Source organism: Schistocerca americana, chromosome X (genome assembly GCF_021461395.2).
Source record: "Schistocerca americana isolate TAMUIC-IGC-003095 chromosome X, iqSchAmer2.1, whole genome shotgun sequence".
NCBI lineage: Eukaryota > Metazoa > Arthropoda > Insecta > Orthoptera > Acrididae > Schistocerca > Schistocerca americana.
In genome coordinates, this window is record NC_060130.1 from 912,194,762 (window position 1) to 912,214,809 (window position 20,048).

At 38.6% G+C, this 20,048-nt stretch overlaps 1 protein-coding gene and 1 long non-coding RNA gene across 3 annotated transcripts in view; both read left to right on the forward strand.

Annotated features, from left to right (window-relative positions):
* The window catches only part of LOC124556753 (transcriptional activator protein Pur-beta), a 346,413-nt gene that overhangs the window by 68,602 nt on the left and 257,763 nt on the right, over nucleotides 1–20,048 (forward strand). The gene's annotated exons all lie outside the window — the stretch shown is intronic.
* Nucleotides 9,897–11,929, forward strand: LOC124556754. Its single transcript, XR_006968681.1, has 2 exons — nucleotides 9,897–10,204; nucleotides 11,555–11,929. It is a non-coding gene; the product is annotated as an uncharacterized LOC124556754 (long non-coding RNA).

The window sequence follows — 20,048 nt, forward strand, 5'->3', positions numbered from 1 at the left end:
TCAATCCTTTCTTTTAGTCAAATTGTACCATACATTTTTTTCTCCCCAATTTTATTCAGTACTACCACATTAGTCATCAAATCTACCCATCTGATCTTCAGTATTCACCTAAAACACATTTCAAAAGCTTCTATTATCTTATTGTTTGAACTGCTTACTGTCTACATCTTAAAGGCTACACTGTGTACAAATACCCTCAGAAAAGACTCCTTAACACCTTAATTTACACACAATGATAACAAATGCCTCTTTTTCAAAAATTCTTTTATTTTCTGTAGGCAGTTTGCATCGTATAGCCTCTCTACTTTGGCCATCAAAAGTTATTTTGCTGCCCAAACAACAAAACTCGTCTACTACTTTTAGTGTCTCATTTCCTAATCTAATTCCCTCAGCATTGCCTGATTAAATTTGAATACATTCCATTACCCTTGCTTTACTTTTATTGATGTTCATCTTATAAACTCTCCTTGAGATGCTATCGATTCAATTCAACTACTCTTTGAAGTCCTTTGCTTTCTTCGAGAAAATTATGTTGTTATTGGCAAAGCTCAGAGTTTTTGTTTCTTCTCCCTGAATTTTAATTCCTTCTCCAAATTTTTCTTTTATTTGCTTTACTGATTGCACAATGTATAGATTGAATAATAACAGGGATAGGCTACTACACTATCTCACTCCCTTCTCAACTACAACTTCCTGTTCATGTCCTTTGGACTCCTATAATTACAATCTGGTTTCTGTAAAAGCAGTATGTTTCCCTGTATTTTATCCCTGTTGCCTTCAGAATTTCAAATAGTGTAACCCAGTCAACATTGTCAAAAGCTTTCTGTAAGTCTACAAATGCTGTAAACATGTGTTTGCCTTTCGTTAACCTATCTTCTAAGATAAGTCTTAGGGTCAGTATTGCCTTGCATGTTCCTACTTTTCTCCAGAACCTAAACTGATCTTCACCCAAAGATCTTGCCTGAGGTCAGACTCTACTCGTGTTTCCATTCTTCTGTAAATAATTTGAGTCAGTATTTTGGCTGGCCAGAGTGGTCAAGCGGTTCTAGGCGCTACAGTCCGGAACTGCGCAACTGCTACGGTCGCAGGTTCGAATCCTGCCTCGGGCATGGATGTGTGTGATGTCCTTAGGTTAGTTAATTCTAGGGGACTGATGACCTCAGAAGTTAAGTCCCATAGTGCTCAGAGTTCGAACCATTTTTTAGTCAATATTTTGCAACCAAGATTTATAAAACTGATAGCTTGGTAATATTCACCCATGCATTATATTACGGTCAAAACCCTTGAGATTTATAATAAATAACACAGATCACTGTCTCTTCCTCACCTGATGATTTCAGGACTTACAAATGTCACTTCTTTCACTTCTGGCTATATTTTTTAATGTGGAAAATGCTGAGTTACTCTGTGATTCAGACTCAGTATTAAACTGTAGATCCCTCTATAACTGTCTGGGTAAGTCAATTCAATGGTTGGAGGCAGGCAATGGTGTATCACATCCACTAGAACCATACCTGTTACAGCATTATGGTGTTCAAGCCAGTCTTTGAGTTGATGACAGGTTTACTTTAACCTTTTATGCCCATGCAGGAATTGAGTTTACATCCTCAAATGGAGAAAGCTGTACACTAATAAAAACACTACTGGCTGTACACTAATAAAAACACTACTGTCCGCAGCTCGTGGTCGTGCGGTAGCGTTCTCGCTTCCCACGCCCGGGTTCCTGGGTTCGATTCCCAGCGGGGTCAGGGATTTTCTCTGCCTCGTGATGACTGGGTGTTGTGTGCTGTCCTTAGGTTAGCTAGGTTTAAGTAGTTCTAAGTTCTAGGGGACTGATGACTGTAGATGTTAAGTCCCATAGTGCTCAGAGCCAAAAACACTACTGGTAAGTGTGAAAATACCAGAAATGTCTTCAAAGCTTATGTTTCTATCTTGTTAGCCTCCATAACTTCCATGCTCTTCTCAAACAAGGTCTTCATTTCTGTGTGATCAGTGATGGTTCAGAAAAACATTCTGAGAGGTTTATAGTCCTATCCTATACCGAGGTTTATAGTCCTATCCTATACCTTGCACTTAGAGGTATGGTAGAACTTTGTAACCACTGATGTTCTGTTTCCTGATGTCTTACTGTAATAAATCATACAAAAAAAGGCTCATTTCTGATATATCATTAATGTGTCAGTGCCTTGAAACATCAAATTCTCTGTTTGCAAGTTATAATAAAAAAACACTAAATATGGCATGTTGCCTTTGTAAGCATTATTCCAGTATCAGTCGTTCACATTTTGTAACATGTTGCTGAAATCCGGCAAGAATTCTTTGCAACATAAACTTCATTTGGTGACAACACTAAAATCATTCTCTTCCATGCCCATATTAGCTTTAATGTCTTGTGTGAGGATGACTTTGGTCAGCCAGAGAAGCATCAGCAGCGAACTGACCTCCCTTTCAGATCATGATGGCACTTGCACAGTGGAAGATTAGAGGAGTGAAGAAAAATCATGGTAATAGCTCTTGAACTCCGTAAACTTGCACCAAACTTGACATAGTTTGGCAGTCCATGAGGAAGATTTTAGAGAGAGGTGGGAGGTTTCCCAAACACTTGTAGTATATAATGTGCATATCATGACTATCCAGGAGAGATTAGTTGGTTGCTACTAAAATTACTGTTATTGCCACTAAGGCTGTAACATGGTTTTTTAACACACACAGAGAAAGCAGTAGCTGGAACTTAAATTCAACCAATTTTGTGGCCTACAGCTGCAATTGCTGTATGTGGGAGCTTTATTTGGCATTGTCTACAGATTTGTGACGTGACATCTGGTCATAGTACATTATGTACATCCTGTTGCAACACATCGTTGAGCATGCCCAGGAAATGGTTATCAGCTTCTGTGATATCATATTTTTACCATACTGCTTCCTCATTCTTAAAAAGAAGCAGTTTTAATCCCAGTCAGAATATCCAGGAAGAACCTTACTGACTCCGGTAGTGACTGTAATGCAGCCCTCATTTGTTACATAGGAGAAACCAATTATGAACTGTCACCTGGTTTGGATGTTTTAATCCAATATGCTCTACTGTCATTTCTAGTGTAGGTTAATAAGGTGTCAATAATCCCATGATCAGATTGATCCTTCTGCAGGTGGCTGTACAACAGGCTCTCTTGCACAACCATGTGAGTCTCTTTCAAAATGGAAGAGGCCTGTGCCAGTACTGGGAGCCATAATATCGTTGGTCACATCTACAGGTTAACTTTCATTGCGTTTCTTCAGTTTCATATGGTCTTTCTTCTATACCGTGACTGATCTGTTTTAACAGGAAAACGGTGTTGGCCGGCCGGTGTGGCCGTGCGGTTCTAAGCGCGTCAGTTTGGAACCGCGTGACCGCTATGGTCGCAGGTTCGAATCCTGCCTCAGGCATGGATGTGTGTGATGTCCTTAGGTTAGTTAGGTTTAAGTAGTTCTAAGTTCTAGGGGACTGATGACCTCAGTAGTTAAGTCCCATAGTGCTCAGAGCCATTTGAACAAAACGGTGTCCCAGTGGCTCTATTTAACTGATTGTCTTTGCTGTAGCTGTTAATAAAACAACAGCCATGTCAAAGAACTGAACAAGTTGACATAGTTGTTAAGACACAAAACTTGTGTTTGAAAGGAACTAGGTGCAACCCTTATTTGGACATCCAAATTTAGGTTTTTTATGGTTTCTCTGAACCACTTCATCTGATTAGTGGGGTATTATGTTTAAATAGACTGACATCAGTTTTTTTCCTTGTCTTGTGCAATTTGAGTTTTTTGTCTTCAGTTTCAAATGACCTTTTTCTGTGATAAACATGTAACTCCAATATGCCTTCCTTCCTTTCTTTGCAGTCACTGAAGAGGACCAAACTATAAAAACTAAACCAGGAAATAAATATGAATGGACAAGAGTAACATACAATAAAAGCAAAAATAGGTGACAGAGTAGTGAACTGATAATGAGGAAGGCCAATTTTTCATTATAGTGACTCTTTGTTAAGGAATGTTCATGTACCTTTTACAAAAAATGGATGCCCATTCTGGAATCAGTTCTCATCTGTTGAATTAAGGTTTGAGCAACATTCTAAATTAAAAGATCTCCAGATTAACCCCACAGGAACTGTAAAGGTGTGTTTATACATGTGGGCACAAATTCGCTTCATAGCAGCAGTGAGAAATAACTTGTCACTGAAACAAATGTTTGAAGTGCCAGAAACTTATACTCAGCTTTTTGGCTTAATACACAGGAGGTTGGTATGTGACAAGTGTATAGGGAGGTGAAATTGTATTACTGGAAAGGATTGTATAAACTAGGACAAGTATTCATAGATCCTAATAAGTTTTTAAGTAACAAATTTCTGGAGAAGAAGGTTTAAACTGAAATAGGTTAGGCACCAGAGCATTTATCTAGATACTGAGCGATACTTGCCAGAGCTTAAAAATTGTTGAAAACTAATAGGCAGTATTGGGGATGAAATATTACACAAAACCACAAAAAAGAATTAAAGAAAGTAAAATAATAAAACCAAAAGGCTTCTGTAGTAAAAGTGTGCTTAAAGCTATAAATGAAATTTATACTACATACATTATCTGCTACTAAGTAAATGGTCTAAATGCCGACCGTTCAAATAACGAAACTTATAGTGTCTGTGAAATGCAATTTTTTCTGTATTAATGCAGCACTACTGAAGTTATTTATCTAATGAATAATTGTTGGCAGAAGGTACTTTAAAATTCAAAATAAAAATTATTGTAAAAATAAAAAAAATTAAAATTAAAAAAATAAAAATTTATCACCGATAATTGTCACATACTTGTTAATTTTGATGTATATTATAGGTAACAAAATGAAGAATCCCCCATGAATAATGGACAATGCTGTGCTTGAGTGGCCAGCATGGCCTTGCTACGTTGGTGCCGCAAATAGCTGAAACCAAGGGAAAACTATAGCCTTTCTGTTTCCCAAGGACAACCAGCTCTATTTTATGGCTTAACGATGATATCAACTTGAGTAAAATATTTATGAGGTAAAATAGTCCCTCATTCAGAGCTCAGGGTTGGAACTACTCGTGAGGATGTTGTCTCTAGAAGAAACAAAACTGTTAATCTACAGATCAGGGCGTGGAATGTTAGATTGCTAATTTATGGCACAACTTGACTAAAAGAAGGGCTTGGTTCATAGGGCACTTCCTAAAACATCAAAGAATAGTGAGTTTGGTAATACGGGATGGGTGGAGGCGAATTGTCGAGGGTGGCCAAGGGTTGACTACATTCAAATCAGTCTTCACACTGAAGATAACAACACAGTAAGTTCATTTTGGAGACAGCTGTACAGAGCTAGTGAACCAGACTGCTATAATTTTGATTTATAGAATCCGAGGAAACGTGTCAACTGAACATTTCCTGTATAAATTTTCTAAATTGCTTCAATGCCTAAGTAAAAGGAAAAAAGGATGGTAGTAGGAACGAACTTCAGTATCAGTGTTATAAATGGAAGCTGCGAGATCTCAAAATAAAATTATTTAATAAAAAGGTCTTAGAGTTAAATTTATTGAAATCTACCAGAGCAACCACTCAAACAGCAATCAGTATTGATAATATTTTAACTAATTATGTATTTCAAGATATGTGTAAATGATGTTTAGATTTACAAATTTTTGGACTTAAGCATTGTGTGTTGAACAGCCAGAAGGAAGCGGAGAACCACTAGCTGAAAAAGAAAATGTAAAGGAACTGCAGTAAAGATATTTTAATCATGTTTCATGACAGGTTAAATGAGATTAGATGGCACTATAATAATAATATTTCAAATAGTGCAAATTGTGATAACTTTCTAAGCAATGCTCCAGTTGTGTTGAACAAAACCTTTCCACCTAAACTGTGCTTTAGAAAAGTGGCAGGTAAATTGAAATGTATCACTAAAGACATAAAAGTCCCTAATGAGGAAAAGGCAGCTACACAAAGAACCAAAATATAGCAGATATAAATGTGAAGCATTATAAAATTAGATTTAAGATTGTGGTGAAGGCAGTTAAATAAATGTAAAACAGTATATTAATTTTTAAAACATAAAACGAAATCAAAGGTAGTGTGGTTCATAGTTATATTTGAATTTGAGTGTTAAAGTCTGTATCTACAAACTTAGAAAATAAAACTTGGAAATGGCACTGCAAAAAAATGAAATGTTTCAATGAATTTCTTTTGTAAATGTTGTGAAATCGGATGTCAGTGTAGCAGACAACTGGGAAAATTTAAATCTCTTTGGATTTGATCTAAAGTTTGAGAAATTCAGAAATTCAAAATTCAGAAATACTTTAACAATAAACTCAGAAAACATTATATTACAATTTTAAAAAAATAAAAATAAAATTCACATCTTGGGTTTGAGCCGATAATAAAATTGGTGAGCAAAATAGCCAGTCATCCACTAGCTGCATTAATAAATCAGTCTTTTGAACAAGGTTGTTCCCCAGATATATTAAAATTTCTGGAAATAAAAGCTCATCAGCTTGCAACTATAATAGGTTATACATGGACTACACTATATGTCATCATGTAACTCCAAAATCTCAATTTAATTTTTTATCCTCATCAAATAATCAGTTCATTATTAAAAAAATTCCTCAAGCGAGTAATAGCACGTCTGTGCCAGAATGACATCTAATTTTTTTTTATTGACTCAGTTTCAACCTTTCGAAAATTTGTGCCGTTAGCTTGTATCGTATTTTCATTCCCATATCTTGTGGGGTCTGCACAAAAAGATGATGTGTGTGTAGGAAGCATAAAACTTGCCTTCCTAGTCTCATACCTGAGCAAGAAGTTACTCAGAAGAAGTGGTTTAGGAGTATTATTTGTGAAGAGAATTATTTCACATGAGTACAACAAGGTATCTCTTAGGTCTCTTAACCAAGGTGAGCGAGATTCTCTCGGCTCTGCATTGCATGTGTTTCCATAATTATTTCCTGCTAGGTTAATGTTCTTGTCGTGTTACTAGCATTTCCTCAAAAGACAGTTCTGTATCACATAATTGCCTCAAAGTAGCTATGGTACACTTTTTTTGTGCATCTATACTGGTTCCATTGACTAAGGTTAATGTAGCAAATGCAAGGCAGTTTAATTTGTTTTTTAATAAAAATAATCAATTTTTGAAAATATAATATAGTTGTATACTTACAAAAATTTGCTCAACAAGTGGCGGCAGGAGAAAACGCACATAATAGTTATAGAAATATGTAAGCTTTCGGAGCCAGTGGCTCCTTCATTTGGCAGAAGGGTTGAAGGGCAGGGGGGATTAGGGGATTAATGTCCCATGTGTAGGCTGCTGTTCATCCCACTACACAAACAGCTGCATTTAGAGTGGTGCTGTAACCGGATAGTGTGAACTGTTGATGAATGGTATCACATAGTGTTCGGTAATGAATTGCATTTCTGCACTACCAAATCAGTGAATATAGCAGTGACCTGGGGAGAGGTTCTATTCTTTCATTGTGTTGAAGAGGCAGAGCAGTGTTACAACTTGTGTCTTAGTGTGGGAGCCATTGGGTATGACTTCAGGTCAAGTCCGTTAATGAGGGAGGAAACTATGATGGCGCAATGGTACATCATGGACATCCTGTGTCCTCGTGTGTTAGGTGTAGCTACGTCCACATCTACATCCTACCTACTCTGCAAGCCACCACACAGTGCATGGCGGAGGGTACCTTTACACCACTATTAGTCATTCCCTTTCCTGTTTCGTTTGCAAATGAAATGAGGGAAAAATGACTGTCTGTGCACTTGTACAAACCTTAATTCTTACCTTGTCTTTGCAGTCCTTAAATGAAATGTAGTTGGTACCAGTAGAATCACTCTACAGTTACCCACAACTGTCAGCCCTCTAAAAGTTTCTCAATAGCGTTTCATGAAAAAACGTCATTTTACCTCCAGGGATTTCCATTTTTCAGCAAAACATACTTGTTCACATATGGCACTTGTATGATGTTGAGGTAGTTACATAGCCAGCAAATTTCCCAGATCTGTTTCCTGATAGAACATGTGTTAACCCAGCTCAGACCTCAACCTCGTGCCAGAGTCACAATCCGTCATCAAGGATATCAAATGTATAACAGGTTTATGACACCCTTCCCAACTGAATTGGTGCATGCATCCAGATCAGAGGGAGTGGAGCCTTGCACTAATAATTGGCCTCATACTGCAAAGTTATTTGTAAATTTGACTTGATTTTATAATCGCTGAAATAGTATCATACATACTCTCAACTTGTGGAGTTTCATTTCATTCCCCCCTCCCCTTCTGGATGCTTCATTTTTTGGCTGTGTCTTTTAGAAGACATGGGAAGAATTATCACCCCCTCCCCCCTCTGTTCTTCCTATATTATCAACAGTGTTTTGAGATATAACTGCTATCCAGGTACAATATGTTATTGTAGCACTAGCTGAAAATAATAAAGAGGCAGGAGTCTTCGTCTTCTCACAAAGGCTTTCTCTGTGTAAACCACACCTTGCCAATCCAAAAACTAGACAAAATATGGAACTAAGGCCAGTGCACTGCAGTGGCTTACTTTATACCTATGTAACTGAAAACACAGTAAATTATCCGTCAAAGTGGATAATCGTGATATATAATGTCCTTCAAGACTCTATTCTTGGTCCTTTTGTTTTTCTCTTCTGTGCTTATGATTTGCTCAGCATTGTGAACACTAAATCAGTTCTGGTTCCAGATGAAACATTTGTATTAATTGAAAATCATGATGCAGAAAAAATTCCAGACTGCATCATTAATACACTTATAGCTTGGGAACATGGTTCCAGCTAAGTAGGTTGGCTCTGAACTTCACAAAAACAAATGTTGTAATTCCGAACCCACCCGTCAAAATGACAGGAAATTAAAATAATCCATAAAAAAAGGCCACAGCAGAAGTGAAATGCATTAAATTTCTAGGTCAAAATCTAGATACAAGGGTAAGTCAATCATTATCCGCAATTTAGTTATATTTTTGTTTATTTTGATAGTACTGTCATTTTAAGTTGATGACACATGATTTGGTTATTTGTTGTTTTATCTTTACTATTTTCAAGCTGATAGGTTAGTTTCGTTATTGCTACTGTGCTGTTAATCATGGCTGCTCCGCTGTCTATTTGCACCAAAGAAGAGCAACGTTCAGTGATCCGTTTTTAGTGGTTGGAAGGCGTTTCAGTTGCCAAATTCATCGAAGACTTTCGGTACAGTAGAGTAACAGTTTTTTGCTACAACGGAGTGTCTACGAATGGATTGAAAAATTCCAAAATGGTCGCACAAGTGCTATGCACAATGAAGGACTGTTTACCGCCATAAATGAAGAAACCATTGAGCGTTCACGTGAAATGATTCTCTTAGACAGATGATTAACTGTTGACGAAGTGGCACAGTGTCTGCAAATTAGTCATGGTTCTGCCTACGAAATCATCCACAACAGACTTTGGTTTCATAAAGTTTGTGCAAGATAGGTCCCAAAACAACTCGCGCAGCTGCATAAACAAACACGCTTGGACATCTGCAAAAAAACATTTGGATCCCTATGGTAATGAAGGGGACAACTTCTTAGACAGGATCATTACTGGTGATGAAACATGGATCCATCATTACGAGCCGGAGAGTAAACGACAGAGTATGGAATGGAAACATCCAAATTCGCCGTGCAGGGAAAAGTTCAAACCCAACTGTCCGCAGGAAAACTGATGCTTACTGTTTTTTGGGACACACAAGATCCAGTATTGGAACATTATGGGGAAAGGGGCACAACAATAAACGGTGAACATTACAGTGAGATGCTTACTGTCAGGCTAAAGCCTGCAATTCGAAGCAAACACCGAGAATTGCTGTCAAAAGTTGTTGTGTTGTTGCATGACAATGCCCGTGTGCATACTGTTGCCCACACTGCTGAAACGCTCCAGAAATGCAAATTTGAAGTACTGGCTCATCCTCCATATAGTCCCGATCTTGCCCCTTCTGACTATTACTTGTTTGGTCCATTTAAACAGGCATTAAGGGCCGTCGATTTCCTCGGACGAAGCAGTGAAAGAAGCGGTGCATTCCTGGCTCGCAGCTCAACTGAGAACCTTCTTTTATGAGGGCATCAGGAAGCTTGTACAATGATGGACCAAGTGCATTGAAACACAAGGAGACTATGTCGAAAAATGATGTTCTTGTAAGTTTCCCATTTGATTACAGTAAAATTTTATAACTACTTTGTGGTTAACAATTGACTTACCCTCGTAATTTAAATTGAATATCTTGTACCTATTAGGTGAATTGTGTACCTTATCAATTGCACTGCAAATATTATCCACTGCCACTGACATGGATACGAGGAAAATTATGTACTAAAGTTACTTTGACTCAGTAATTAGGAATGGCAGTTTTCTAATTTTACATTTTTTTTAAATTTTTAGTGAAGTTCTAGTAATATGAGTGGTGTTCGATAAGTAATGTAGCACTTTTTTCCTGTACCAATTTCAGTTGAAAAAATACAGAATTTTTTGTGGGACATTGTGGAATATTCCCACTTTTAGCTCATGTAGTTCCATGAAGTTTCAGTAGGTGGAAGCAGTATACATAGCCTTCAAAATGATGTCTGTAGTGGAGGAGCGTTCCAAGTAGAGAGCTGTCATTGAGTTTCTTTAGGTGGAAAATCAGAGCATCACAGATATTTACAACTGCTTGCAGAATGTAGTGAATAAAAGCATGGTGAGTCATTGGGTGAGGAGTCTGTCATTATCACAACATGGCTGTGCAAACCCATCCAATCTCCCATCTGCCAGCCAGACGCACACAGTTGTGAAATAGAAGGAAGCAACTTCAGTGTGTTCGTTGCCACAAAAATGCAAACAAACTTCTCCTTTTCCATGACAATGCAAGACCTCACACAAATTTGTGCACCCAAGAGGAGCTCACAAAACTTCATTGGACTGGTTTGCCTCATCCATCCTACAGCCCAGATCTCCCACCTTCTGACTTCTGTTTGTCTGTTCCAATGAAATATGCACTCCGTGGGATGCAGTATGTGGATGGTGGGGAGTTTATTGATGCAGCAAGACGTTGGCTCAGATGTGAACAATCAGAGTTGTACCATGCATACATACAAGTCCTCCCAGTAAAGTGCCATACAGCTGTTGCATTGAATGGAGATTATGTTGAAAAATAGGGTTTTGTAGCCAAAAAATGTATAATAGTATGGTATATTGGAATCCTGAATAAAACCAACCTGCTTTCAGAAAAAAAATATGTTGCATTACTGATTGAACACCCTTTGTATATTGCACTTACTGAAGTTCCAGAAAAGTCATAAGAAACACACATGCTGCACATCCATGTGAATCATGCCATCAATTATTTAAAAACTTGGAACTTTCAATAGTCCCTTCCCTATAAATCTATAAGAGATTGTTTTTTGTACACACAAAACCAAAATTATTTGTGGAAAATCATTTTGATCTCTCATATAGCACGTGTAGATAGTGATATGCTTTCTGTTCATCGAATAAAATTTTGTGCTCAGGTTCCCCAATATATGGCAATGAAAATTTTCAACAGGCTAAAAGAAAAGAACATTCCCAATGTAACACGAGGTCCACTGTAAAAGAAGCTACAGGATACTCTGATACAGAAATATTACTACAGGATGGAAGAGTTCTTGAAAGACTAAATGAAAATTTATGTTGGGTGTCATTGATCATTAGCCTTATTACATAAGACTAACCATTCATTTTAAGAGCAAAAATTATTAACTTTAGGGTACTGCTTTGTCTAATCAGCTGTAATTTTATATAAGTGAATTGTATTAGTAATTTTTGACATATCTCCTGTATTCTACTCAGATGATTGATAAGTGTGTGTCATGTTGTGAGACAAATAAATTGCAATTCATTATTTACTACTTCCTTCACTACAAGGTGTTCTGTGACATCCTTTGTAATTATTTTTTTCTCCTTGTTCCTGTATTCTCCACTACAGTATTTTAGGTATGTTTGATAATTGCACTTCTGAAGAAGTGGATGTGGATGAATAATGCTAGACACCATTTTTTTTTCCCCAGAAAACTGTTTTATGACAGAAGTATTACACGATAAAATATTTCTATGTAATATTCTTGTTTTCTTGTGGCATACAATTTGCATAAAAACTTGAGCTGACAACTACCACTGCATGTGCTTGACATTATCAAGTTGGGAGCGATCTAGATTATTGTAAAACTTTGAACAACCAAGATCACTACTGTACAGCATTTATCGTGACGACCAGTTTCAGCAGACTATGTTGTCATCATCAGATCTGCAGTACATTTAACTGATCTTGATCAAATGCATATTACCCCGTGTCATATCGTAAAATCATATTTCATGAACTTGAGAACAATAGTATATCGGCAAGTGAAACACAAAATAACTATTACATAAAACAACATACATATTGCACTGATTATAGAAGCTCATGTTTGTACATTAGCAGAATCCTGTAACTGTAGATTCTGCTGATGTATGAACATGAGCTTGTATAATCAGTGCAATATGTACTTTTGTAGTAAGCAAGCCATCACAGTTAAAAAGAAACTCGATCTCCATAATAATGAGAACAGATAGGGAAAAAAGAACTACATTTACTTTTCTTTCAATTGACACTGGCTGCAACCAATATTTTTGAGCACTTACCCACTGGTTTAAAATGCAGCATTTTTTCCTCTCTCCCTCTCCTCCCCCTCCCTCTCCCCCTCTCCCCCTCTCCCCCTCCCCCCCTCCATCTCCTCCCCCTCCCTCTCCTCCCCCTCCCTCTCCTCCCCCTCCCTCTCCTCCGCCTCCCTCTCTCCCTCTCCCTCTCTGTCTCTGCCCCCCCCCCCCATTTTTCAGACTCTGTTGATCCAAGTATTAGGTGTTGACACTGATCTGGCCATTGCTTAGTTATGACTCTCAGATAGTTCTCCTATTACCATTTTATCAAAATAAAGCCTGGTCTGGCTCTCCTATTTGACTACTTTCTCCCTTTTTTCTGTGTGTTTTGATGGTAGTTACTGACCAAGGTGTTATCTCCCCACGCAACCCAAAGAATAAATTCCTATCCTTTTAGGGGGCTGCGACTATGAGCACTGACCATCATGCCAAGTAGCTATTACTGTGGCTTGACAGTGCCCTTGGGGAGGACCCTCAATTGGAGTAGGCAGCATTATGGTGGATACTTGTCACATTAAAGACATAAAATTTACATCACATAATCACTGGACTAATTCGACTGTGTACTCCTTTGTCCCAACCTGTAGCCATGCCTTCAGAAGAGAGAGAAGCTACAGAAACAGGGATTCAAGAAATGTACACAGTTCCTTGTTTGTTCCAGAATAATTAGATTTTATTTTACAGAACTCAAACCACACATTTGTTGAATGGATAGAAGATAAATCTGAACATGTTACTTTCCTTGGGAAAAAATGAGAAAGGGATCTGTGTTGATTAAAGTAATCCTCACATTGGATGAGTTAGCTGATGCTGACATGGAGCTACACAAGTTTTGTGATGTCACGTCCTGTTATTTTCACGTTAAGGAGGCATTGCCATGCATGAAACATAAAATAAGTTCTGTGATACTTCGGCAACATGCTATGAAACGTTGAACCAATAACAGGGAAGAAAGTTTTCTATGTCACAGGCAGACTTGGAAGACATCATTTGGATTTTGTTGTTTTTCAGTTGAAGCCCATATTTGATGGTTTTCTTATTATAACTTAAATCCTGTGAATATTTGCTGTTTTAAAGCACCAGCACATTGAGGATCTCTTTAAAGCCTGTCGTTATTGGTACGATTTGGTGTAATAAAATGACAGAGAATGTCAAATTTTGATTAAAGAATTTTGGTATTTAGTTATTTTTGCATTATAACTTTTGTTACATAAAAGTATGCCATTTTAAGGTAACAGTGCGCTGAAGATGTGTAATAAACACGTTGTTCTTGGTACAATTTGTTATAATTAAATGTCAGTTAATAACATATCAGCAGTTACAGCCTTCAGCAGATTGTAATATAAAGTACAAGGTTGTACGTTCCAGAAGTTTAGTGTAGTGTAATGGATAGAGGTGCCGAGTTATGAATTTATGAGTAGCAGGTTCGTGTCTTCCTGTATCTCTTTCATTTTTTTACCCTTGTGTTTCCTAAATGTTTCTGGGGCTTTTCTAGTAATTTAATAGAAATGTTTTCTGTAATATTCAATATTATATAAAAATTTGTGCATTCGATCTCAGGAGTGAGTTTGTTCGATTTTTTTAAACTTTTATAAACTGTGATGCCCTTATTGACTAGACATGGAACTTTTGTTTCTGTCTTATAACATGTTCATGGATATTGAAGTTCTTATTTGTGTATACTACAGACAGAACAACATGATTAGTGTATGGACAAGGGAGGAAATGTATATTTTAATAGAGCTAACGTTAAGACTTTTACATGCGTCCATTTTCGTAAACAAATTGTATGGTTTGTGAGACAAATGCAAATGACAACTGGTGCTGCAGAGTGTTTCAGTCACAAATCACATTAACCAGCATGTCCCATGTGATGTGGGTACTGTGTCTCATGCAGTTTCCCATACACATCTGTGTCAACATCAGCTGCCTTGTCCCATGTGAGGATGGCTCAAGGCCCCTACTGAAACAGTCATAAACCTTTCACCTGAATGAGAACTGCAGTACCCAGTCTCTGTGCTGCTGTCGCCTGCAGACACCACTGTGTGGAAATATTTTGTTTCATCTCGGCTCAGTGCAGTGTTCCATGCATGGTTCAGTTATAACCACTATGTTTGCTAATTAGATGATCTTGGACACTAATTTCAATGGCCAACTCACTCACACGGTCCCAGAAGAAGGAAGATTGCCAAAGTATCTTATGGTAATCTATACTATGGCCAGTTTTTATACTGTGGTTGGGCATGATAGGTGTATGGTTTGTTGTTTTTCAGTGTGGCATGTATGTTCATGGCACATTTGTTCTACTGCGTGTACAACTTCCTCAACATATGCCTTGCCGCAATAGCAGGGGATTTGGTAGACTATTGCTTTATGAAGAACTACATTATCTTTTAGTGAACCTGTTGGTGTCAATGTCTTAGGGGGTTGGTGAAATACAGATTTGACATTGTGTCAAGATTCTGCTGTATTTATGTAGCTACTGCTGACAAACTTGATGCACAATAGGTATTTGTGTTCATTTTCTTTCTGCTGTTAGCTGCAACCTGTTTAAACACTCACCTATCTGCTTTTTGCTGTACCCATTTCTTCGACATGTTGTCTGCAGGTGCTTCAGCTCAGATAGAAAGTTGTCTTGGTCACACATTGATCATACCATGTCAACAAGTGTGCATAAAAAAACCTTCATGTTGGAAGATGTGGCGATTACTGGAGGCGTGTAGATACAGATCAGTGTGTCTAGGCTTTCTGTACGCACTGTGGCCCAGCTTGCCATATGATTTAAGTTTCACCAGGACATAAAATGGCCACACACCATCCTGTTCTACTGAAATGTTACACTGTATCTTGGGTTGAAGCAAATTGAGCTGACGAAGATATTCATGTATGCTGCCCTGACCATGTGGCCAAATGACAGAAGTATCATCACATAATGATAGAAACAAGTTTTTTGGGATTGCTCAAGGAACTTCTCAAAATCTCCCATGAACAAATTCATCAAAACCGGTGACAGTGGATATCCCATGGTGACATCGTCTGTCTGTAAAAACTTCCATCAAATGGGAAGTAAGTGGTGGTGAGCACAAACTTGACAAGTCTTGTCATGTTTCATTTGAGCTTCTTGCTTATTAATTCTGTGTATTCCTTTAGTGGTACTCTGGTGAAGTCATAGCTCACCAGCAGATCACTGTTATTAAGGTGATGTTTCATAGATGTTGTACAAAATGAATGGAAATTTGGATTTGATGTTCGCATTTCCCCATAGATGGACTCAGGAGAGCAGTCAGGTGTTTGGTCAAGCTGTATGTTGCTTCTCCTATATTGCTGACTATGGACCGCACTGGAATGCCCTCTCTGTGGACATTTTATAGCCCATACAGTCAAGATGGAGTAGCAGCTAATGCTCAAAGTTTCTTAAGAGGTTTTGCATCAAAGGTACTGCTAAGAAGTTTGATAGTTTTTCTGTAGATGTGACTTGTCTGATCTCCTATTTTCCTGCACGCTGCGTCATAAAGAAGACCATAAATTTTCGGTTTATATTCTGAATGCAGGAACAACACAGTAGCATCCCTTTTGTCAGTGTGCTGAATGATCACATCTGAATCATCATGTAACTTCCGGATTGCTGCTTTTTCCACCTTTGAAATGTCAGTCCCTGGTGCTGCAGCCCTGGTGAGTGCAAGGAATATTTCTTCACCCTCATTGATTGATAGAGCATAGTTGGCCTGTTGTGCATTGCTTATGATGTCAACAATCAGTAAAGGTATTAGAGTCCAGCCAAAGTTAGCCCTTTCCCAAGCACCAATATTACTGCATCATTGCTTGTTCTCCCTGTAAGTTGGATAACAGTATGCTGAGGTGTTCCTAATGTGGTTGTATGGTGTGCTGCAAGATGTTCATAAACAATGTCTGTTTAGTTGTTTATTTTCTTCATGGGCTGTCAGCCTGTGGCCATGTGAAAACATCGATCCACTCCTGTGAAGTGGGACAGACCATTGAGGTTATCTTCAGATGGACAACCAATACCTTTTTCGATGTGGTATGCAGGCGGCAGTGAGTATAGCAATTTTTCCTCTTGTAGCAGTACCAAGCTAGCTCTTTTTATGATGCTAATGGCCACTGCAGTTCTTATGTGATGAGGTATCTTGGCAAAAAGTGGTATCAAAGTGCCATCTTGACATCTAAGCAGTAATGTGAATGAACAGAACAGTTGCTCTTTCATGTTCTGCAGCTTGTCCAGCATCTTTATTTGTTGAAGATGTTCCTCCCCATAAAGGTACTTGATATGCAGTCTGGTGTTTTTCCATTGTATTTCTAACTTGTAGACTTCTTGGCTGTCTGCCCAAGTTGCGTTGTAAGTTCTCCACAATATTTTAGCGGACAGACTTTTTGTCATCTTCAGGTGATGATCCTGATTTGGTCATGCTGCCCACTGACAAGTGGAACGCTACAGTGTTGATCCAGCACTCAGAATATAAACAGAAAATTTATGGACGTCACGATGATGTAATGTACAGGAAAATAGAAGAATATCAAAGAAGTCGCAAACAGAGACAAAACAAAAACACTGTAGTTTCAATGTGAAAATTCTCAAGTTACTTTGAATAAGAGTTGCTGCTCCACCATGACTGTATAGGCTGTCAGAAGTCCACAAATGGGGCATCTCACTGCGGCCCATAGTCAGCAATATAGGAGCATCATGGTCAAACACTTTACTTTTCTCCTGAGACCATGTGTGGGGAAATGTCAACGTCACATACATAATTCCATTCATTTTGTACAGCATCTACAAAACGTCATCTCTTAGATAGTGAACAGTTGAAGATTTTTCACATAGTGTCCCTCTTCAGTAGGGTGCTACTAAAGGAATGCATGGCAGTGATAAGCAAGAAATTAGAGACCAAACCGAGCGAGGTGGCGCAGTGGTTAGCACACTGGACTCGCATTCGGGAGGACGACGGTTCAATCCCGTCTCCAGCCATCCTGATTTAGGTTTTCCGTGATTTCCCTAAATCGTTTCAGGCAAATGCCGGGATGGTTCCTTTGAAAAGGCACGGCCGATTTCCTTCCCCATCCTTCACTAACCCGAGCTTGCGCTCCGTCTCTAATGACCTCGTTGTCGACGGGACGTTAAAACAACAACACTAACACTTAGAGACCAACCTGATGAGTCTTTTAAAGTTTGTATTCAGCACCACTTACTTCCTGTTTGATGGAAGTTAATATGAACAGGCATATGGCATTGCCATGGTGTGTCCTCTTTGCTGGTTGTGGTAATTTTATACATGGAAGATTCTGAGAAGTGCAGCAAAAACAGAAGGCCCTTGAGTAATTTCAACTAAAACCAACCAGTTTCTACCATTACATGGATGACACATTTGTTGTTTGGCCACATATATGGGACACTTGAGATGAATTTCTGCATCACCTCATCTTCCTTCACCCCAACATACAGTTTATCATGGAAGTTGAAGAGGGTATGACATCCTGATGAAACAGAAACTGGGACACAGTGTGTACAAAATACAAGGCATGTTAAGGAAGTAAGTGACTGAATATTAATTTTTTTTATTTTTTGAAAAATGTGTATTACAGGATATTGTTGAGACACTTGTCGACTGTAATCGCCATTTCAGACAGTGCGTGCAATGGGCTGTGGCACAAGCGTCTTTATGCCCTTCTCGAAGAACTCTCCTGCATGTGCTCGTTGGTTGAAAACTTAATTCCACTTATATATGACTTCTGAGAGTTGAAAAGATGATGATCTGCAGGTGCCAAGTGAGAGAAATACGGGGGAGGGGGAGAGGGTAGGGTTCAAAACATCCCAACTAAATGACTCCAGAAGTGTCTTGGTGGCTAAGGTTGTGTGAGGATGGGAGTTGTTGTGCAATAGACACACTCCCCTTTCATCAGCATTTCCCTCCTATTGTTTTGAATGCTCCTTGTGAGTTTTTTTAGGGTCTTACAATATCGTTGTGCATTGATGGTGTCCCCCTGAGGCAAAAATTTGACCAAAATGATGCATTTCCAGTCCCAAAACACTGAAGCATGGTTTTTTGGCCCAAAATTGTGGTTTTGATTTCTTTTTCAGATGAGGAATTGGTGTGATGCCACTGTGCCAAATGTCTCTTTGTCTTGGTCTTGTAATGAGCCCCCATGTTTTATCTACAGTCACAATAGAGGTTGGAAAATCCTTATCTACCAATTCAATTTGCTCAAGAAACATGCAGGTGCTATTGACCCAATTTTTCTTGTGCTGCTCTGTTGGCTATTTTGAGACCTATCTTTTGTACAGTTTCTAGTCTCATATATAGAGTATTCTGGAAAGATTCATCCACTGTCAATTGGTGGTCTTCATGAACAGTTTCCTTGATTTTTTTTTACACCAACTCATCATTCAGAAGCTCTACCACTACTCTCTTTGTCATGAATATTTGTTGTGCGTCCACTAAACTCTCTGCACCACTTAAACACACTCGTTCTGTTCATAACTCCTTTGCCGTAAACCATTTTGATTTTTGAAAGAAATGTGGTAGGAAGTGGATCACAGCATGTGGCTTGCATTTGGCGGGATTTCTTAATGACATCTTTCTCGCATCTGGACACTATGTGAGTTTATTTACTGCCGTCTTCCTGCGACACTCGCTCTGGATCAGGGGACCCCTCTCTATGCTCAAGAAAACACAGCCCTTTATGGTCACAATCAACTTACTTTTTGAACATACCTCGTACCTGCACGCACTGATCTGTATGTCCATACCTCCAGGAGTCACCACAACTTTCAATGTGGAAGCATTTTACACACCCTTGTTTATGAGATATGATCCATGTGTGACCAAGACAGCCTTTCAGCTGAGCAGGAGCACCTGAAAACAACATTCTGGAGGAATGGATACAACAATAAGAAGAGGAGGTGTGCATTTAAACAGGTTGTGCATTTAAACAGGTTGTGCGTAAACAACAGCAGGGGGGGAAGAAAAGAAAACAGGAACACAAATCACTAGCGTGTGCCTATCTTGCTGGCAATACTGACACAAAACTCAGCAGTATATCAGAGCTACACAATGTCAAATGTACATTTCCCCCTCTCCTCCCCAGGCCTTGACACTAACATATTCAATAAAGGATGATCTATGCCTTCGCAAAGGAGGGGCCTACCAAATCCTGTGCCAATGTGGCAAGTCATATGTTGGGGAACTATGCGCACAGTAGAAGAGAAGCGCCATGAACTTAGAAGCCACACTGGATTATGCAAGACCTCCAGATCAGCCATGGTTGACCATAGTATAAAATCTAGCCGTACATACATTACAACAAAACAAAGATTCT